Source organism: Leucoraja erinacea, chromosome 3 (genome assembly GCF_028641065.1).
Source record: "Leucoraja erinacea ecotype New England chromosome 3, Leri_hhj_1, whole genome shotgun sequence".
NCBI lineage: Eukaryota > Metazoa > Chordata > Chondrichthyes > Rajiformes > Rajidae > Leucoraja > Leucoraja erinaceus.
Window position 1 is genome coordinate 28,906,457 of NC_073379.1, and position 23,406 is coordinate 28,929,862.

General features: G+C 43.7%; 1 protein-coding gene across 8 annotated transcripts in view; it reads left to right on the top strand.

The window, feature by feature from the left end:
* Window positions 1-23,406, top strand: part of cntln (centlein, centrosomal protein) — a 369,478-nt gene that overhangs the window by 17,719 nt on the left and 328,353 nt on the right. The gene's annotated exons all lie outside the window — the stretch shown is intronic.

Genomic DNA, 23,406 nt, shown 5'->3' on the forward strand with positions numbered 1-23,406 from the left:
AGCGGCCTCCAACCGGAACGACCTGGGGGCTCCAGTCGCGGAGCCGGAGTGTGGAGAGCTGTGGTGGCGCGCGGCTGCGACCCGACTCTGGAGCTCAGAGGCTCCAGCTGCAGGCCTGTGGACAGTGACATCGGGAGCTCGTGGGTCCCTGGTGGGAGACCGCTTTTCGGAGCTCCCGCAACGGCAACTTCTCCCGCCCGAGTTGCGGGGTAGAAAATGACCCGGAGCGGGGCCTTACATTGCACGGCGCGGTTTTTTAGGGCCGTGGGACTTGCCATCGCCCGCCGGGGGCTTTAACATCAGGAGAAGAATGCAACACGGGAGAGACAAGCCTTTGCCTTCCATCACAGTGAGGAGGAGATTCACCGTGATGGATGTTTGTGTAAATTGTGTTGGTTGAGTGACTTGGTGCTTTTCTTGAGGTTCAAATGACAATAAATAAATTGTATTGTATTGTAAAAGTTTTTTCTCATCTTGGTTTTAAATGGCCTCCCCTTTATTCTTAGACTGTGGCCCCTGGTTCTGGACTCCTCCATCATTGGGAATATTTTTCCTGCATTTAGCTTGTCCAGTTCTTTTATAATTTTATACGTTTCTATAAGATCCCCTCTCATCATTCTAAATTCCAGTGCATACAAGCCCAGTCTTTCCACTCTTTTCTGATATGACAGTTCCACCATCCCGGCGATTAACCTCGTTAACCTATGCTGCACTGCCTCCATAGCAAGGATGTTCTTCCTCAAATTGAAGACCTTGTGCTTCTCAACTTGGCAACCCTTTGGTCAAGCTGTTCCAGTACAGCTACAACTCTGGCATCTATCGGACAATGTGGAAAATTGCCCAGGTATAACCTGTCCAAAAGAAGCAGGGCAAATCCAACCCAGGTGGTTACAACCCCATTAGTCTGTGCTCGGTCATCAGAAAAATGAACAAGAGCATATGGAGAATAAAGATGTGGTCACAGGGAAAATGTACGAATTCCATACACAGCACTGGTGGTTAAGATTAAACCTGAATGTTGGAGATTTGAGACTGGGTTTCTTTTTACTTTGTCTATTACTTCAATTTCATTAGAGCTTCTTGATGCTGCTGTTGGTCAAATGACTGGGTAATTGTTCTCATGTCACCTTTACTTGGGACCAAGGCTGCCAACAGGTCTTGAGCCAACTCATTTTGGCAAAGCCCAAGCTGGGTATCAATTGAATGGGTTATTGGTGCATAGGCGCTGGCTGAACGGATTAGTTTAATTTGGCATCATGTTGGACACAGACGTTATGGGCCGAAGGGATGTCCCTCTGCTGTACTCTTCTATGTTCTAGATGTCATTTGTTAGCATAGTCGACAGCAGTTTCCATTATTTTAATGTTGAGTGGTAATTAGCCAGATTAAATTAGGCTTCTTTTTTTGTGGATGGGATTTAGCTGAGCAATTTTTTAAAACATTGTTGGGTAGATACCAGTGTTCTAACTGTTGTAGAACAGCTGGGTTAAAGGTGCAACTAGTTCTGGAGATTAGACCATCTGGAACTGGATGCTGGATTCTGCGAAACTGTAAAGGAAACCGATTCTCTGGCATTAGTATTTTACATTAAAAACTGAATATACATTGTGTGTACATGAACATGCACTGCTTCCGTCATTGCAAGGAGGAAAGTTAAAATCTGTACTTCAGAACTGAACAAGATTGCTCACCAAAATATCAGAGCAGTTCTTCTGATGAAATTATTGGCAGTTTGTTCTGGCATGACCTTGATGCAGTTTTCCACTGGAAGCCTGCTCCCAGTATTTCGGCAAGGTTGAATGCTGTATGAGGGCACTCTCAATGCATGCAGCTTACTGCATCCGCACAACAATTTTGATAGTTGGTAAGCTCGCACCCTTGGTGCGTTCCAATGTTAAAGCTGTCATTGTAGTGTGAATGTTAATAGGTTCTTGAAATTTACAAACATTCAATAACTTTTGTCAGGTGTTATTTTTTCAAATAGTGATTATGTGAAGAACGTGTGCAAAAACAATTCAAACATTGACAGTAACTTAAGTAGCAAAAACTCTGTCCTAGTACTTGATTTCTCCGATGCAAATGAATGAAATCTGCAGTATTTTTTACCAGGTTTAACCTGCCACATGCTCAATGGGTAGTGTAATGGTAATTTCAAACTTTTCCAATATCCAACTTTCTGTTGCCATTACTACACAGACAGGGAGGAATGGAAATTATGCAAACGATAAAGAAAACGGATCCTTCAGTGGTTATTTCCAGTTTAATTGATTTTTTATTGAAGTTGTTGTACAAACAAAGAAATGATTCATACCAGGTCTTCCTTATGGCCCTGTCCCACGGTACAAGTTCATTCCAAGAGCTCTCCCGAGTTTGCTCTGATTCGAACTCGGAGATTTACGGTAATGGCCGCTCGTCGGTACTCGGGGCTCTCGTGGACATTTTTCAACATGTTGAAAAATCTTCACGAGTGTTCCCTAGCTTACCTGCCGTTAGCGAGTCTTCCCGAGTACCTGCCATTAGCGTTACAAGCAGCTAAGAGACGTCCCCGAGCTCCGACGTACCCGACACGTTCATTCTCCGTGCTTACCACGAGTTTGATTTTTTTTTAAACTCGGGAGAGCTCTTGAATGAACTCGTACCGTGGGACAGGGCCATTATTCTTATACAAGCTGTAACATTCCGTTCTCTCACTTTTCTGGTAAAAACTGTATCCTCTCTCCCATGCCTGCTCCAGTCTGACCTAGCCACTCACTGTGACTATGCTATATGTAACGTCCTACAAAGCATCAAGAACTCGCCTCTCAAGTGTTCAAAATAATTCTGCAAGAAATATCTAGACAAAACAATAAAATATGCTAACAGTAACTGGCCTAAGCATTAATGGCTCCTACACACTAGCCCCTAATGTTCTACTTATATAACAAAATAATTACCAATAAACATTAAAAGGAGTTATAAAAGCTTAACATTAATATAACAAAAACAAAAGGTATGCACTATGTGTTGGCATTCAAACTTCTTTAGTGATTCTTTAATCTTCTTTGGCTTCTTGTTTGGCTTCTTGGAGCAGACATATCTTAGTTATTGGTCTTACCAAGATGTTCTTTGTCTGAAGACATACTGTACGCACAAGACCTTATGCATCTGGTATGATCTCCAATATTCTGCCCATTAGCCAGGAGCCTCGTTGAATCAGCCACCAAAATGATGTAACCTGGAATAAAGCTTTTTCTTACCCTTGACCATCATTGTCATTCTTGGATTAGAGGCAAGTCTGCCATATATTGTACCTGCCTCCATCTGCGTTTAATGTACACTTTTTCATTCACAAAGAGTCCAGGTGGTAGTATTGGGTTGGTCTTCAACAGAAGAAAATGCTTTGATGTAAGTGCTTGCAGGTCCCATGGATCATCAGAACTCTTGGTAATGGGTCGATCATTTAAAATTGCTTCAACTTCACAAAATAAAGTTTGCAATCCTTCATCGTCCAGCACTTGTTGAAGAACGGAGCGCAGCACATTTCGAACCATTCCAATCAATCCTTCCCAAACACCGCCATGATGGGATCCAGCTGGGGGATTAAAGTTCCACCTTATCCCTCGCTGAAGCATATCAAGACTGGATCTTGTTCTGATCTAATCCATTGAGTGCTTCTCTAAATTCTCTTTCCGCTCCGATAAAATTTGTGCCATTGTCTGATCTTAAAGATGAAACTTGACCTTGTCGACAGATGAATCTTCGTAAGGCACGAATGCAGGAGTGTGTGTCAAGTGTAGATGGGACTTCAAGATGTACAGCCCTACTCACTATGCAGGTGAAGATTACACCATACCTTTTAACTAGACTTCATCCTCTCTTGATCTCTGTAGGACTGAAGTAGTGGACAGACAAAGAAACTTCACATTTGACTTTCCATCATGTGTACTAATCATTTGGAAATCAAAAACAACCTTAATTCAGTTCTTTGCCGGCGAGTTTTTAATTTTTTTTTAAACGTGGCATATTTCAGAATCTGAATTATATTGATTTCTCTCCCACTCCATTTCTGGATATACAGAATAAACAGCATAGAAAATGTTGTTCTGAATGAAGCAGATTTATGATGGTTTGCTTTGGCCACTCTGTTTGGCTTACAGAGGAACTCTGGTCCCTTGATCCATCTCTTATTGCTTAAGAAGCAGTCTGCTGTTAGGCCTCTAGAGGCTTCATCTGCAGGCCTTTGTTCCAATTTATCTCCATTGTGAGACTTCAGTAGCACCCCTTACAAAGGAGATCCTGTTTGCTACAAATGTTTGGAAGCGTTTGGTTTCCTTGTTGATGTACTTAAGCACTGTTGTGCTATCGGTCCAGAAGATGGATTGCTCCAGCTGAAGCTGTAATTCCTTTTGCAGCATTATGTCCACTCTGACAGCTATAAGCTCCATTCTGGGAATTGTCATTTGTTTTAATAGTGCCACTCTGGTTTATCCCATTATGACTGCTACATGCGCTTCTTTGTTATCATCTTCCAGTCTTAGATATGAAACAGTACTGTAGCCACTTTGCATTGCGTCTGAAAAATGGTGCAGCTGTGCAAACCTGATTTGCCCAAAGTTAGCGGGCCTCGTGCACGGGTCCACTTTAAATTCTGACATCTTGTTGAGATCTGCTAACCATCCTGTCCATCGCTGAGAGATGGTTTGAGTTATGCTCTCATCCCATCCGAATCTTTCCTTACAGAGCTCCTGCATAATCAGCTTGGCTGGCAAAGTAAATGGTGCAAGAAATCCTAAAGGGTCATATATAGAGCCAACCACAGACAAGGTGCCCCGTCGGGTGTATGGTCATTCCTACACTGCAATTCTGAACTTGAACACATCTGCTTCAATGCAACCCCAGTGCCCTTTCCATAGGCAGATTGTCCTTGTCCAAGTCCAACTCACTGGTCTCCTTGGGTCTGTTTTCTTGTGGAATGGATGCCAATACAGCACGGCTGTTGCTCATCCACTTTGACAGCATGAATCCTCCCATTTGGAAGAGGGAAGTCAGGTGTGCTGCCATTTGAAATGTTTCCTGTTCTGAAGGCATGGACTTTAAATAATCATCTACATAGAAGTTGTTCTTTACTGTGCTTGTCACCTCTGCTGGGAAATGTGATTTGTTATCCTCAGCAATTTTCCTTAATGCAAAGTTTGCACAATTTGGTGATGACACTGCTCCAAAAAGATGTACCTTCATCCGATATTCACCAAGATCTTGCTGTGCATCACCCTCAGGCCGCCACAGGAACCGCAAATAGTCAATATACTTTTCTGATACCTTGATTTGATGAAACATTGCTTTGATATCATTCATTAAAGCAACTGGTTCTTGTCTGAATCTGATGAGAACTCCAATGAGTGAGTTGGTAAGGTCCAGACCCTGCAGCAGTTGGCAGTTAAATGACGTTCCTTTAAAGACTGCCTCACAGTCAAAGACCACCCTCAAGATCCCTTTCCTTGAGTGACACACCCCATGGTATGGGATGTACCAGAGCTCTCCATCACTTCGATTCGGCTGGTCCACTGGTACCAGTTCAGCATAACCATTATCAATCATTTCTGCGAGGAAAGATGTATATTCATCATGAAATGTCTTATTCTTGCCAAACCTGCGTTTCAGGCTCTGGATGCGGTGCACTGCAATGCAACGGTTATTCGGCAAACTGACACTTTCTTGTTTGAAAGTTAAGTCTAGAAAATAGTCCATCGATCATCTTTACTGAGTATTTCATAATTTCCAAGAACTTTACCTCGTCTCTGGACATTTCTTCTGCTTCCTTGCTGGTTCTTTCACTGAAGTCATGATTGTATTGCTTGACCAGTAGCTTCTCTACATTTTCAGTAGATATTCGATTGACAGCAGCAGCAGGGCAGCCATTTTCATCCCTGATTTCGGTGTCTCTTCGTAGGGGACTGTAGATGACCCATCCGAGTCGGATCCTCATGGCAAATGGTCCATCCCCTTGGTTGATGACCAGCACCCAAGGTTCCAATACTTTTGGAGCATTTGTTTCGATGAATAGGTCAATGCCAGAGTCTATTTTAGGAATCTTGATATCTTTACTTGAAGGCCATTGCTTCAGCATTTCCTGGCTGGGAATGTTCAGATGAGAAACAGGCATGGTCTTATGTGTGAACGCATCAGATCTATATTACTAAAAGTCTGATCTTGACCATTTTTGGCCCACTGTGCTGCGATTTCCGACAGAAAGCCGCCACCTACGGCAGTCATTTTTGGCCACCTTGCTCAGAGCCTACGTCCGCCTTCCTGGACCAGAGGATTTTTCCCATCGATTAAAAATCAGAGCGATATTAATGGGTTTTTTTTAAATTCACCATTCTCTCTGCTGCCTCTGCTGGAGGAGGGGGAGGGACTATAAAACCAGGAAGTGGTGTGCCTCACTCAATCCCTGCAAGATGGAGGAAGCCAGAGGGTCACATCTCTCAGCTCTGAATAACACTGAACACATGTCAACTCAACTGTGAGTCCCCTTAATGTGGTTCGAAAATAAAAATATGGTTGGTTTGAAGTAAAAAGGCGCTGCCTGCAAATGGTTGTTTGGGTACTTTGGCTTGAAGTTAAAAGGCACTCTTGCAAATGGTGGTTTGGGTGCTTTGGCTTGATGTTAAAAGGCATTCCTGCAAATGGTGGTTTGGGTGCTTTGCCTTGCAGTTAAAAGGCACTCGGGCAAATGGTGGTTTGGGTTAAAAGGCACTCCTGCAAATGGTGGTTTGGGTGCTTTGGGTTTATGTTAAAAGGCACTACTGCAAATGGTGGTTTGGGTGCTTTGGGTAACTTCCTGTTTGCACTCTATATTGATTTTAGATAAAACGCTACCACTTATGGCTGTGATTTTTGGCCATCTTACTCAGTCCCCCTCCGCTCAGCAGGTGCAGAGGATTCTTCCCATCAATGAAAAATAAAAGTGTTATGTGTTTAAAAAATGTTGAGAATCTCTCTCCTGTCAATCATGCCATGAAGGCCACAATTTTTCCGGTGGGAGGCGGAGGGGTTATAAAACCCGGAAGTGTGGGTGTGGCTCAGTCTCTGCATGATGAGGGAGAGGTCACGACTGTCTGAGCTGTGAATCAACTGAACACACTGAATGTCTACTGATCTGTGAGTTGGGTGTTTTGTGTGGTTTTATGGTGGTTTCACCCTGCTTGAAATGGTATGAAACTGCATTTGAATGTGGTGGCCTTGCAAAGTGCATGAAATGGTATGAAACTGCATTTGAATGTGGTGGCGTTGCACCCTGCATGAAATGGTATTAAACGACACTTGAATTTGGTGGCCTTGGATCCAGCTTGAAGTGGTATGAAACTGTACTTGAATTTGGTGGCCTTGCACCCTGCTTGAAGTGGTTGGAAACTGCACTTGAATTTGGTGGCCTTGCACCCTGCTTGAAGTGGTAAGAAACTGTACTTGAATTTGGTGGCCTTGCACCCTGCTCGAAGAGTTAAGAAACTGCACTTGAATTTGGTGGCCTTGCACCCTGCTTGAAATGGAATTTCAAGGAATAGCCATGAGTCAACTGCCAACCCACTAGCCGTGAGTGAGCTGCCAGCACATCAGGCTTGAGGGACTGAGCTGTCACCCCATGAACCCATACCAGTGCTCCAGAAAGCCCCCCACCACCACTGGCCACCAATATTGGAATTGGTGGAGAGGTGGAATATTGCGTCGGGGGACCAGCCCTCCCGTGTGAACATGGGACCCAACGGGTCCCACTTAGTTTAGTAGTTGTATAAAATCGTCTTTGTCCAGAATAGATATTTCCAAACCTGAGATATGATGACTGAACACAGGCTTCACATCATTCATGGTACGCAAGAGAATCTTAGTCTTTTATCCTGTAAGTCTTTTATTAGTCTTTTAGCCTTCTCATCAAGCTTTCTGTGCAAAAGGTAGTTGAACTTCCATGATCCAAAAATGAGTATGTTTGCAACTCAGTGTCCCCCTTGCGGCTCTTTACCTGTACTAGTAAGATGGAGTGTTAAACTGAGTTATTTTGTCGATCTAAAGTCAACTTGACTCAAACACTTGTAGCTGTTGCAATCGATTCTTTATTCAGCTGAGACTAGTCTCTGAACCTTCCAACACAGAGCTGATGCTCTGGGGGCGGGTCCAGAGAGGAGTAACTTTGATAGAACTCATGTCATTTATATAGGTATTAGAAATTTCAGATACAGAGGGTATAACAAGCTAGTAACCAATCATCTGAGTCATTCTGGTGATTTACAACATCAGTCACATGATCCCCCTTCCCTGGCCTCACAACCTTCATTTGCCTGTGGTATAACTTTGCTTATTTTAACACAGCAAAACCCCAGTAGGCTCAATTATCACAGACCACTCCTCAACATATAAGATACATATGTAATACAATGATCACACAAGTCATACACACTTTCCATACCAAGAAGAAAGATATTTCTATAAATCTAAACAAGGTCTAATGTTTACATTCCTACTAAGACAATACATTTCATAAATTGTCTCACTACAATTTTACACAGTTTAAAATATCATTACCTATGTAATTAAAACATTAATTATATAGGTTTGCTGAATTACAGTTTCTAAGTTCAAAACCCCCAATCTCCCAACCAAGCGTACATGGGTCATAAATCTGTCAACTTAATTAATAAGTGTTTGGTGCAAGGATACAACTCGATTCTAATTTGTACCTCCTTTCCTGCTATCTGGAAGCCAGATTTCCAATCTCACTACAAGGTCTTTTACAAATATTACAGAACAAAGCATAAATTCACCTCAGAATTACATCAGAATTACATCTGCTTGTTTCTTTCTATAAACATATCCATCACTCTAATTATTTTCCTCTCCCAGCATCCATCCCTTATCACAACCTCATTATAATTTAACATAGCCAAGGCTAACTATTTGCAGTAGAGGGTCTATTATCTCTCAGCCTTGAATTCTGTCTCAAACTCAGCATAACCCTCACAGGTTAAGAATGTGCCATAGAGAAAGAGCAGTTGACCTCTGGCGTAAGAAGAGGCCCCTATTCAGCTATCCATTCTCCAACACAATCATACCAAATACAATTTCCTCCTGCGTTATAATCACCTCAAAGCAATAAACTAAGCTAAACGGGTTCAGGTTTCTATGCTTTGATTCATCTTTCGCTGTGTGTATGTTTCATTGTACTTTATTCCAAATTTCTGAAAACCTTAATCTTTTCTTTGGCAAATTACCTAGCTTATTTAAAGTCACTATCCGAGCGGTTCTCTTATTATAATATTTCCTCAGGAGAAGATGTAGTTTTCATCACAGGCCCCAATATGCGCACACATCTTAGATGAGGAAACAGCATCACTCTCAGTTGACTTCTCTTTCTGTTCTGCATGCTCTGGCTTTTGGCTTTTTCTCTGTGTTCTTCTGTTCATAGAAACATAGAAACATAGAAATTAGGTGCAGGAGTAGGCCATTCGGTCCTTCGAGCCTGCACCGCCATTCAATATGATCATGGCTGATCATCCAACTCAGTATCCCGTACCTGCCTTCTCTCCATACCCCCTGATCCCCTTAGCCACAAGGGCCACATCTAACTCCCTCTTAAATATAGCCAATGAACTGGCCTCAACTACCCTCTGTGGCAGAGAGTTCCAGAGATTCACCACTCTCTGCGTGAAAAAAGTTCTTCTCATCTCGGGTTTAAAGGATTTCCCCCTTATCCTTAAGCTGTGACCCCTTGTCCTGGACTTCCCTAACATCGGGAACAATCTTCCTGCATCTAGCCTGTCCAACCCCTTAAGAATTTTGTAAGTTTCTATAAGATCCCCTCTCAATCTTCTAAATTCTAGAGAGTATAAACCAAGTCTATCCAGTCTTTCCTCATAAGACAGTCCTGACATCCCAGGAATCAGTCTGGTGAACCGTCTCTGCACTCCCTCTATGACAATAATGTCTTTCCTCAGATTTGGAGACCAAAACTGTACGCAATACTCCAGGTGTGGTCTCACCAAGACCCTGTACAACTGCAGTAGAACCTCCCTGCTCCTATACTCAAATCCTTTGGCAATCAGCGTGAAGTATTTCAGGATGATCTTGTTTGCACACGTCACAAGTCATAGGGCTCTTGCAGTCTCTGCTCCTGTGTCCTTTCTTCAAACATCCAAAGCAAACTCCCTTCTCCCTTAAGAAGTCCATCTTTTCTTTGTGCTCCTTCTGCTTGATCAGTAGACACCACCCTAATGTGTGACCACTTTTATTACAGAACAAACAAGAACCTTGAATATTAATGGTAGACGCATATCTTCTCATTCCACCTATTGTCGGATTTTGTGGCACTGCTGTTTCTACAGGTATTCCAGTTGTTGCAAAACTGTTTCCCTTTGGTCCAGATATTTCTCTTGTTTTATTAAAAGCAGACCTTTTGACAGTAGCAATTGGTCTAGGGTCCTGAATGTTTCCAAAAAGTGGATCTGACATTATCTCCACTTGCCACTCCATGAAATCCACCAGATCAGGAAACTTAGCTGCTGCTTCCCTTTTAGCAGCTCCTTTTTCCATAAATGAGCTCATCCCATGAGATACTCTAGAGTTGCTTCTTGAACCCTTGCCCTCAAGTATATTGATCCTTACATTGGCTACTGTCATCTCCGTCTTTAGTTCCAGCTGTTCCTTTTCTCTTGTCAATTGCTCCTTTTGTCTATTCAACTGTTCTTCTTGTGCCTCAAGCTTTATGCCCATGGTGGCAGCCCGTTCCAAGAGAACAGCCATATCTGCATGAGCTTCAATACTAGCAGAGACCCTTGAAGATGAACATGATGCAGAACCAGATTTGTGGCTTGATCTTCATCTTGAGACATTTGAAATATTGTCTTCAGGTCCAATTTCTGATTCTACAACACTCTGTTGTAAAGTACCTTCAACAAGGCATGTCCTACAAAGCATCAAGAGCCTGCCCCCAAGCGTTCAAAATAATTCTGCAATAAATATCTAGACAAAATAAAATATGCTAACAGTAACTAGCCTAAGCATGAATGGCTCCTACAGGTAGGCTTTCCAACCTGGAAGCTGGGAGGTCTATTGGAGTTCACATTGTCCTATTCGAATGAGGGCAGCTGCAGGCAGTGAAGGCAGGGTCTAAGATGCTGTCATTGTCTTATGCTCCTATTAATGGTGAAAATGGGATGTTCGCAAAGATTCTCAGCGAACATTGGCACTGGGGAGAAAATCCACTCCGGTTTGTTACACATGTGGCGTCACCGGATAGTCAGACCACTTGTGATCGAATCCTCGTCAGTGGTTACGAGGACTGTCACGTGATGTCATGGGTTAAGGGGAGTGTCCTAGTACTTAAGCAGATCTCACCTGGAGATCATGAGTCGACAGGTAGCCGAGCTCGAGACAACACCCTCGCTCAGCTGCAGCAGCAATGACATTATGTTAGAGGACCAAACGTGTATGTATTTCGAACCTATTAAGTCTGAATAAAGCAACTGTTTATTCACCATGTTTGGTGCCGCTACACATATTTAGTTTCTGATATTTTGCTTATTTAAGGAATTTGGGGCTTTTGTTCATGCAATAACATCCTATACTTGATTTGACAATGGAAATTCAGAAAATTGACATGCCATACTGTCTGTTGAAGAATGGTGTTGTGCAGACTCCTGATTACCCTCAGTCTTTGATCTTGGCTGGAACATGGTTTGGAGATGAAGCAGACAGCTTCAAATTTTAAATTGCAGATGCAAGGGAACTTTGACCTTGGTGTTCATTGTTTCTTCTAAACTGAGATCATATGTTGAACTTTCTATCTGAGCAACCTGAGAAAACCACACTGGAAATAGACCTGTAAAATAGCCAATGAATTGAAGATTGCAGATATTAAGTTTAATGCCTGTATCTAAAGAGAGAAAACAGACTTGTATATCAGTAATGGTTCATGATCATCAGCACATGGTCCCTGCTTGCTGCTGACAGAAGATCATACTTGCTGATTCACATAGTTTTACAGAAAGGAAACTGGCTCTTTGGCCCAACTCGTCCATTCAGGTCAAGATATCTTTCTATGCTAATCTAATTTGCCTGCATTTGGCCCATATCCTTCCAAACTTGTCCAGGTACAGGTTCAATATATCTGTTAGGGCAGCACAGTGCTGCAGTGATAGAGTTGCTGCCTAACAGCGCCAGAGACCCGGATTTAATCCTGACTATGGGTGCTGTCTGTGCGGAATTTTTACGTTCTCCTTATGAGCGCGTGCGTTTTCTCTAAGTTCTCCGGTTTCCTCTCACACTCTAAAGAAATACAGGTTTGTAGGTCAATTGGCTGTGGTAAAAAAAAATTGTCCATAGTGTGTAGGACAGTGCTAGTGTATGGGGTGACAGCTGGTCAGTGAGGCCTCAGTGGGCCGGTTTCCACACTGTATCTCTGAAGTCTCTGACGACCTGTCAGTTTTCTCCATGTACACCATTATCCTCCATGTGCAAAAACGTACCCCGAAAATCCCCTTTAAATCTTTCCCATCTTGCCTTAAATCTATTCCATATTGTTTTATGTGTTCCAACCCTGGGAAAGAGGTTGTTAACCCTCTCTAAGTTCCTCACATAATTTTATAAACCCCTATTAGATCACCCTTCAGTATCCTGTACTCCTGGGAAAATGGTCCCAACATATCCAATCTCTCAAGCCAGTTAGTCCTGGCAACATTCCTCTGAATCTTTTCTGTGCCCTCATATGTCAATGCCAAGACGGATGAAGACAAGCAATTCGTACGCTCCCTTCACCACCGTCCAACTGTTTATCCACTTTCAGGAAACTATGTACAGTATTTATATGCCAAGGTCACACTGTTCAATAATAGTCCCAAGAACCTAACCGTTCAACCCGGCATCTCTAGCGAAAAAGGAATAGGTGACATTCGGATCGGAACTTATCTGCAGACTGCGCAGAGAAGATTTATGAGGATGTTGCCAGGGCCTGAGCTCTTGAGAGAAGTGGGCAGGCTAGGACTATATTCCTTGGCGTGCAGGAGGCTGTTCTGATAGAGTTATCTAAAGGCATGAGGGGAATAAATCGAATTAATGTACAAAGTTTTTTTTATCCCGAGTAGGGGAATCAAGAACCAGAGGATATAGGTTTAAGATGAGAGAGGAAATATTTAATAGGAATCTGAGAGGCAACTTTTTCACAGAGAATGTTGTTTATATGGAATATACTGCCAGAAAAGGTAGCTGCGGCAGAAACTATAACAACATTTAAAAGACATTTGGACAGGTACATCGATAGGAAAAGGTTTGGAGGGATATGGGCCAAACCAGGGCAAGTGGGACTGGTGTAGTTGGGGGCATCGTGGTCGGCATAGGCAAATTGGGCCAAAGGGCCTGCTTCCGTGATATATAACTATTTGAGATACATGATCTTCCATGCACAAAGCCATACTGACTATCCTTAATCAGTCCTTGCCTTTCTAAATGTAAATGGGACCTTGGTTTCAAAATCCTATCTAATAACTTTCCCATCATTGTTAAAGGGCTCAACAGCCCTCTGAAACAAAAGTTAACCATCCTGCATTTTTTGGGAACCTCACCAGTGGCTTACAAAAATCTCTACTGTAGTCCCAACCCCCCACCCTTGCTTGTCATAAGGTCCTATTGCACACCTGGTTAAGCCCTGCGGATTTATCCACATTTATGTCCTCCAAAATGTTGTTGCATTTCAGGATATCACTATTCTTCTCTTTAAATCTACTGGGTTCCATGTACTTGATGGTGAATACCATAGAGTATTCACCATAGAGTCCATCTCCTGTTGTTTCACCTATAGATTAACCACCCTGATCTATAAGGGGACACACTCTGTAAAACGTTACCTGTTTGCTTATAATGTATATTAAATCCTTTAGGATTCGCATTATTTGCCAGAGATACCTCATAACCCATTTATGCACTTTTGAATTGCATCATAAGTTTACTTCTTGTATACTCTCTCTGCCGATACCTGACATACGACTCCTCCTTTTTCACAATTAAGTTGGGCTTTCCTAATGCTGCCATCCTCACCCTTTGTTTTAACAGGAACATGTTGGCCCTGAACTCTTCCTATCTTTTAAAAGTCTCCCACTTGCCAGATGTACCCTCACCAGCTAACGGCCTTTCCCAACCAACCGTCTAATGCCACCAACATTGGCCTTGCCTCAATTTGGAGCTTTTAACTTGTGGTCTAGTCCTATCTTTTTCAATAACAATTTTGAGACAAATGGAATTATGGTCACTGGTCCCAAAGTGCTCCCTCGCTGACACATCAGCTGCTTCTCCAGCCTCACTTGCAAAGAGAATATGTGTGTAGGGCCATCTTCATATTCCTTAAGAAAAAATTCCTGGACACGTAACAAATTTCACCCCATCTAATCCTTCAGCACTGGTTGTGAATTTTAGAAACTTTTTTACAGCCTTGTTATTCCCTTTCTTGCATATTTGCTCATCTAATTTCTGTCTACTATTGGGCATACGGTATATTCCTATCAAAGTGATTCTCTCCCTCACTATTTTATTTGAAAATTTTACCCATATAGCCTCACTGGATGTCTCCTCAGGATATCATCTCTAAGTGCTGAGCTGATCTTCCTAATCAATATTGCATTTTCAGCTCCTCTTATCTCCACCTCTATCAATGCCAGAAGCATCTGTACCCAGGAACCTTGAGCTGCCAGTCCTTCCCATACTCGACCATGTTTCTGTAATGGCAACGATATCACATTCCCATGTGCTGACCACAACCTGAGTTTATCTGCTTTCCCTGTCTTTTTTTTTTTTTTTTTTGCTTTAAAATATATGCTGTCCAGCCTATCAGACCTTACACGCTCACTGGCCTGCCCTTGCATGCCCTGTCTATTGTGCTGGAATAGTTTAAATCTTACCGAGTAGCTCTAGCAAATCTCCTTGCCAGAATATTGTATCAGTTCAGATACAGCCGTCTGTCTTATAGAGGGCCTGTCCCACTGTACGAGGTAATTCAACAGTTCTCCCGAGTTTCCCCTGATTCGAACTCGGAGAATTACGGTAATAGCTGTTTGTAGGTACTCGGGGCTATCGTGGACGTTTTTCACAGTGCTGAAAAAACTTCACGAGTTACCGCGTTTCCCGAGTACCTGCCGTTAGCATTACGAGCCGCTACGAGACATCCACGAGCTCCGACGTAGCAGCTACGTACATTCTACGTGCTTACCACGAGTTTGATTTTTTTTAAACTCGGGAGAGCTCTTGAATTACCTCGTACAGTGGGACAGGCCCTTAAGGGTTATCTCTGGCAGAAGAGATCTCAATGGTCCAAGAAACTGAATCGCTCCCTGCAACAGCTCTTTAGCCATGGATTCATTTGTTCTATTCCTTCCCTCTTTCGTGCATGGCACAGGAAGTCTTCATGAGATAATAACCCTGGAGGTCCTACTTTTTAACTTTTCGTTTAACTCCCGAAATTCACTTTGCAGGACCTCATTCCCTTTTCTAACTATGTCATGAGTGCCAATGTAGACAACAACCTCCAGCAGCTTGTCCTGTTCCCTCCCTCTTAAGAATGTTCTCCAACTGCTAAGAGATCCTTGACCCTGGGATCAAGGAGGCAGCATGCTATCCTGAAGTCTCGTCTGTAGCCACAGCATCTCCTGTCTGCCTCTCTAACTACTGGGTTGCTTATTACTACAGCTCTCCACCCTCTTCTGATGTGCATCAGAGCCAGTTGTGTCGCAGCCTTGGCTGCTGCAAAATGACCACCTGACTAAAGCTGTTGTCTGTGATGCTCTCAGCACCACTGGTGCTCCACCACAACTTCAACTGCAGTGCCAGTTGCTCTCTGCAGCTAGTCAGGAGTTGAATCTGGACACACTTTTGGTCGATGAAGTCACCTGAGACACTGGAAGTTTCCCTGATCTCCCATGTTCTGCAGAAAATGCGTGCGACTGACTGCCAAACGTACACCCACGAAGAATTGAGAGTAAAGTAAAAGATCCTGCCATATTTTTCCTTTACAGTGCTTGGTCTCCTTGCTGAAGCTTTTCTCAACAAAACCTCGGCACTTCCACTGCGAACCGAGCACTTGAACCCAAAAACAGCGTCTCACAATGGCCCGTGCATTAGAGCTCAGCTCTTTCCCAATCAGCTCCCTAAGGGCCTGTCCCACCAGCATGCGATTGCATGCGTCTAGCGCGACCAAACGGAAGCGGAGATCACGCTGAGTTTGTGCTAAGTTCGCGGTAAGTACGCGCAAAGTTCGCGCGTGACGTAATTTATGTCAAACTCACCAATCAGCTGGGCAGGAGGCGGGCCGACTGAATTTGGACGTCGCACGGCGTCGGGCGGTGACGTCATCGCGCGACGGCATGCCGGGCGGTGACGTCATCGCGCAACGCCACGTGCTAGGCGTACGACGTCAAGACGCTGCGTACGGTGTTGAGATGCTGCGTACGGCCTCAATGCAGCTGCGGGCCGACAGGCCGTTGTCGCGTGGGATTTTCGAACAGTGCAAGATTTTTGGAGCCCCGCGCGATGTCGGGACCAGCCCTGCACAACTCCATACCCCTCAGCCGATCGAAGTGGGACCGACCCCGCGAGGCCGTACGCCTCAAGCGACCATGTTTGATCGCTCTTGACGCATGCAATCGCATGCTGGTGGGACAGGCCCTTTACACTCCTCGCCTGTGGTGCCGGTCTGTGATGGTGCAGAACAAGCTTTGCCAATATGGTGTCTCTTTTCGTGCCAATTTCCAATCTACTTGGCTGTCAGTAATGTCAAAACTAAATGTTTTTAACATTCTGAAATCTTCTAAAAGACCACTAAAAACATTACACTGATTGGATTTTTTGAATAATTGAAAGTTTTCTTAAAAAAGATCAACATCCCACCCCACCCAAATATAACTGGTTCCACATCTCCTCTGGTGAAATCAACAGAAAAGATTTATTTATCAGTCTAATCTGAGTAAAGGTTTTAGTGGATTCTTCATTGTAAGTGGGGAATCTGCATCCGTAAATTTTCTAAGAATTGTTTATTGTTGGAGAACTTTAAGGAAAATTCTCAAAAGATGATTGATCCATTGGAAATCATATAATTGGTGTCAGTTTTAAGGATAATTTCCAATATTTTTCACAAATTCTTCAACTTAGAACATGCATTAAGAATCAATATTAAGATTTACTTGGAGACACAAAACTGCAGGAGTCTAGCAAGTTGCTGGAGGACCTTTTCCCAAGACTGTAAACATTTCAGAGAGTTGTGGATTTGGCCTAGTTCATCACGCAAACCAGCATCCCATCCATCAACTTTGCCTATCTTGTCTTATCAACTCTGTCTTGGGAAAGCAGCCAACATAATGAAGGACTATTCACACCTTCGTAATTCCCTCTTCTCCTCTCTCCAGTTGGACAGAATATACAAAAGATTGAAAGCATGTCCCACCAGATTCAGGAACAGTTCATACCCTGTTATCAGACGATTGAATGAGGGGTGGTATTCTGAACTCCCAACTTGCTTCATTGTGGCCAAGGACTTTTTTATCTGCATTTTTTCTGTAGCTGAAACACTAAAATGATGTAATACTGTATTCTGCACTTGCACTTTTTTCTTTGATTTACCTGTTTTACTTGTGTGTGGCTTGATTGTATTCATGTATTGTATGATTTGACTGGACACCACGCAAACAAAGCTTGTCACAATATCACGTGGTCTGCCCTGTTTCGACGAATGCAATCAACCTGGCATGCACAATCAAATAAGATCAATTAGAACAACAACTTTAGGCTGTGCACGCCAAACGCAAGAAGAAGAAGACCTCTGTTTTTTAAGTGCCAGATATTTATTCCATGAGTCTTCAAGTTCAAGATCAAAGTTAACTTGGCTCTCATCTAAGTCCATAGCTCCCTGAAAGTGACAACACAAGTAGATAGTGATAAAAAGACAAATTGTATGCTTGCCTTCATCGGTTCAAGCATTGAGTATAGGAGTCGGGAAGTTATGTTGCAGCTTTATGAAACATTGATTAGTCTCCATTTGGAGTATTGTGTGCAGTTCTGGTCACCCCATTACATGAAGGAAGCTTCGGAGAGGGCACAGAGGAGGTTTATCAGAATGCTCGTCTGGATTAGAGGGGATTGGCGACAAGGAAAGATTGGATAAACTTGGATCGTTTCCTCTGAAGCTTTGGAGTTGATAGAGGTATATAAAATGAAATATCTGTAGTGGCAGATTGTTATATCGTTCAAGGAATTTTTCCTCTAGCCACTATGATTGAAGATAGGAGTAAGGAGATAGTTTCGTTACGCATCCATGAGCTCTCCACTAGACATTCAATGCCGTCGAAAGATAAATCTTCAAAACAGTCACTTAATTAATAGTTTCTTTATTGTCGTAGTAAAAACTGAGATATTCATCCAAACTTCTTGTTTAAGTACATTTTGATCTTACTCGTAGTCAAACGTGCATGGTCAAACTCATGCATGGTCGAAAGCTGTGACCTGCCCCCACGCTTCTTCAAGACTAAAACTAAAGACTACTAGTGCATCTGCGCAAGAATCCCAGCCGCAAACACGCCTCCGACTACAAAATAAATCCCACCCACATAATTACAGGCAGATAAAATTTAAAGGTAACTGGTTATAGTTTATAACATACTTAGTTCAGCTAAATGGCTACTACAATATCAGTGTATAGAATTTTTACAGGCACTGGGCCAGTATTCGCTGGGGTTTAAAGGGACCTCATTAAAACTTACCAAATAGTGAAAGGCTTGGATAGAGTGGATATGGGGAGGATGTTTCTACTAGTAGGAGATTCTAGAACCAGAGGGCACAGCCTTGGAATAAAATGTGTATCTTTCGAAAGGAGATGCAGAGGAATTTCTTTCATCAGAGGACAGTAAATCTGTGGAATTCATTGCCACAGATGGCTGTGGAGGCCGTCATTAGGTATTTTTAGAGTGGAGACAGCTTCTTGACTAGTAAGGGTGTAAAAGGTTATGGGGAGATGGCAGGTGAATGGGGTTGAGAGGGAAAGGTATATCAGCCATGCTTGAATGGTGGCGTAGACTCCAAGGGCTAAATGGCCTAATTCTGCTCTTATGACTGATGAGTGACACAGAAAGGCTAGACAGACATTACTTTTTCCTCAGAGTGGAAATGTCAAAGACTAGAGGACAGACCTTTAAGGTTAGAGGGAGAAAGTTTAACGGAGATGTAAGGGGCAGATTTTTTTTCCACACAGAGGGTGGTGGGTGCCTGGAACGCACTGCCAGGAATGGTGGCTGCAGCAGCTACGATAGTGTCATTTAAGAGCCTTTTAGATCGGTCTGTGGAGCATGGAGGAATATGTTGCACATGCAGATGAGATTAGTTGAATTTGGCACAAACATTGTGGGCCAAAAGGCCTGTCCCTGTGCTGTACTGTTTAATCTTACTTCAAGAGGCTAATCATTCCAAGAATGAACATGGTGAAACTTCTCTGTGCTGTCAACAAAACAAAAATATCTCTCCTTGCATAAGGAGACCAAAATGTGTGCTATACTCCAGGTTCAGAAATACCAATGCTCATACCAACACATATTAGAGAATTGTTTAGTTGTGCAGCACGCAAACAGGCTTTTGGCCCACCAATTCCATCCTGTGCATCAAGCACCCGATTATACCAATCCCATTTTTACTCTTCCCGCATTTCCATCAATTCCTCACAGATTCTAAGGTCGGCTATACTAGGCCAATTAGTGATTAATTAACCCATGCATTTTAGCAATATGGAAGGGATTTGGAGGAAACTGATATAGTAAGAGGGAGAATGTGCAAACCACACAGATCGAGCCAAAAGTCACAGGGGCTGTGAGGCAACTACTCTAATAGGAAGGAATGGAGGTGGAGGGGTGAAATAAGTGGGTGTGGAGGTGGGGCACATGGATGGGGTTAGTGGATTATTGGAGGTTACCTAAAATGTGAAATTTCAATAATCATACCGTTAGGTTGCAACTACCCAAGTGGAAAATGTGACGTTGTTCCTCCAGTTTGCATGGGGCCTCACTGGCATTTTTACAGTCTCGCATTCCGGTTGCCTCATTACTACCTGTCGCTATCTGCTAATTTTATTTCTCACGTAAGAGGATACAAGACCTCTCAGTGCAATGGTATTTGTATTTCCCCACATTCGCCTAATTTATGCCTGCTAAATCTATCCTTGTTGGGGCTGGCAGGGGTGCCCATGGCTACACTTTTGACTTGAAAAAAGTGAGAGAAGTCAAAAGAGAAGTTGTTGAGACCAGTGACAAGTTCCACAACCAAAACTCCTGCCAGGCGGAGGAGAGTGTTAATTGTGGAGAACCAATTGGGTCTCTGTTCAAAGAAAAACCTTGGGGCCCCAAGTGTTGTAGAGCAGAGAGATCTAGGGTACGGATACATGTACAGTTGTACAAGACATTGGTGAGGCCACATTTGAATTGTGTTCAGTTTTGGTCACTCTTTGATATGAAAGATGTTGTTAAGCTGGAAAGGGTGCGGAGATGATTTATGAGGATGTAGCTATGACTTGAGGGCCTGAGCCATAGGGAGAGGTTCAGCAGGCTAGTACTTTATTCCTTGGAGCGCAGGAAGTTGAGGGGTGATCTTATAGAGGTGTTCAAGATTATGAGGGGAATAGATAGGGGAGATGCACATAATTGTTTGCCCATAGTAGGGAAATCAAGAACCAGAAGAGGAGGTTGAGGCATATACTATCTCAACATTTAAATAACATTTGGACAGGTACACTAATAGGAAAACGTTAGAGCGATATGGGCCAAACGCAGGCAAGTGGGACCAGTGTAGATGGGGTATGCTGGAGGTGTGGACAGGTTGGGCCACAGGGGCCTGTTTCCATGCTGTATGACTAATCCATAATTCTAAATAATCATTAAGTATCTCCTTAAAGGTCTGTCATAGTTTATCTACAGCCTTACCATTTGACCTTTTTCCAGTTGACTTTGGCTAATGCTCCTTTCATACCTTTTGCAGTTTCTTTTAAATTTAGCATGTTAATTTCAGACCCATGTTTCTCACTCTCAAACTGAATATGAAATTCTGGCATGTTATAATCACTATTCCCTGGTTGATTTTTTATGAGATCATTTATTAATATGGCGTCATGTTATAGGACCAGATTTAAAATTGCCTTTTCCCTGGTTGAATTTGAAAGCTTCAAAGGTTCATTTATTGTCACATACACCTTTTGGTGTAGTGAAATTCAAGTTGCCATTGCAGCGCATTAAAAAGAATACAAACATAACAATAATATAGAAATGTAAACATAAAACATCCCCCCACAATGGTTCCCACTGTGAGGGAAGGCACAAAGTCCAGTCCCCATCCCATGTCCACCCATAGTCGGGCCTATTGACGCCTCCGCAGTCGCCACTACGGGGGCCGATGTTACAGGCCCTTCTCGCTGGGTGATGGTGCTCCGGCGCCGGGAGAACCCTCTCAGCGGCTTGGGATGCCTGGAACGGCCGCATCCATTACCGGAGACCGCGGCTTCCGAAGCCAACAGGCCGCGCTGGACTGAGCTACACCACTGGTGATCTCGGCGAGAGATCCCAGGCTCCTAGATGTTTACGGTCAGCGCCGCCGCTCCACAGTCGCGCAGCTCCGCGATGTTTTCAGCTCCAGCACGGCAACCCAGGCAAGGCATCGCCCGCCCCGCTCTGCAATAGCGCTCCAGCGCTGTGCCGCGGCCAAAGCCGTGGTTCTGGCCGGTCCCGTCAGGAAACGCCGCCCCGGACCCCGATGGAAGGCCGCGAGGACGGGTCGAAGTTGCTGCTCGGAGGAAAGCTTCCTCGCTGACCAGGTGCGACTGAGAAATACAGTTTCCCCCTTCTCCCTCCCCACCCCTCAAATAAAAAAGATTAAAACCTCCAACACAAAACACTTTAACTCACTAAAAAAAAAAAAAAGAGGTGAAAAGACGGAGAGCTGCAGGCTGGGCAGCCATACCCATACAGGACGGCGCCCCCTAACTCGTCTTCAGGCTAGGAGAAATGTCTTGTCCCAAAAAACTGTTCTAAGTACATTCCATGAACTCATTCTACATTTTATCTTTGTCAGTTTGATTTGCCCAATGCTTAATAAGATTAAAGGTAGACACAAAATGCTGGAATAACTCAGCGGGTGATATCAGGGGAGAAGGTGGGGCAAAGAAAGAATGTAGACAGAGACAGTGGGACGTGGGATAACTGGGAAGGGGAGGGCTTGGACATAGAAAACAGGGGCTACCTGGTTAGAGAAGTCAATGTTCATACCGTTGGGGTGTAAACTACCCAAGCAAAATATGAGGTGTTGTTCCCCTAATTTGCACTGGGCCTCATTCTGACAATGGAGGAGGCCCAGGACAGAAAGGTCAGATTTGGAATGGGAGGGGGAGTTGAAGTACTGAGCAACCGGGAGATCAGCTTGGTTAAGACGGGCTGAGCGGAGGTGTTCAGTTAAATGATCGCCGAGCCTGCGCTTGGTCGCGCCGATGTAGAGAAATTTACACCTGGAACAGCGGATGCAGTAGATGAGGTTGGAGGAGGTGCAAATGAACCTCTGCCTCACCTGGAAAGACTGATTGGGTTCTTGGATGGAGTTGAGGGGGGAAGTAAAGAGATAGGTGTTGCATCTCCTGCGGTTGCAGGGGAAAGTACCTGGGGAGGGGGTGGTTTGGGTGGGAAGGGACGAGTTGAAAAGGGAGTTATGGAGGGAACAGTCTCTGCGGAAAGTAGAAAAGGGTGGAGATGGGAAAATGTGGCCAATAGTGAGATCCCGTTGGAGGTGCGAAAATGTTGGAGAATTATATGCTGTATGCGACGGCTGATGGGTGGAAGATGAGGACAAGGGGGGCTCTGTCCTTGTTCCGAGTGAGGGGAGGGGGAGTAAGAGCGGAGCTATGGGATATCGAGGAAACCCTAGTGAGAGCCTCATCAATAATGGAAGAGAGGAACCCCCATTCCGTAAAGAATGAGGACATCCCCGATGCCCTGGTATGGAAAACCTCATCCTGGGCGCAGATGTGGCGTAGCCGGAGGAATTGGGAGTAGGGAATAGAGTCTTTACAAGAAGCAGGGTGAGAAGAAGTGTAGTCAAGATAGTTATGGGAGTCAGTAGGTTTGTAATAGATGTCAGTCAATAGTCTGTTTCCTGTGATGGAGACGGTGAAATCTGGAAACGGTAGGGAGATGTCAGAGATAGTCCAAGTGAATTTGAGTCCAGGATGGAAATTAGTAGTGACGTTGATGAAGTCATAAGATTAGCTTCCAGCTGTTGATTTATTAATTGTACAGTTGACAGCCTAGTTGTAATAGTCAGGAGTAGGTTAATCAATGAGATATGCAACATTTCATAACGAGTACAGAAAGAGTCTGACTAATT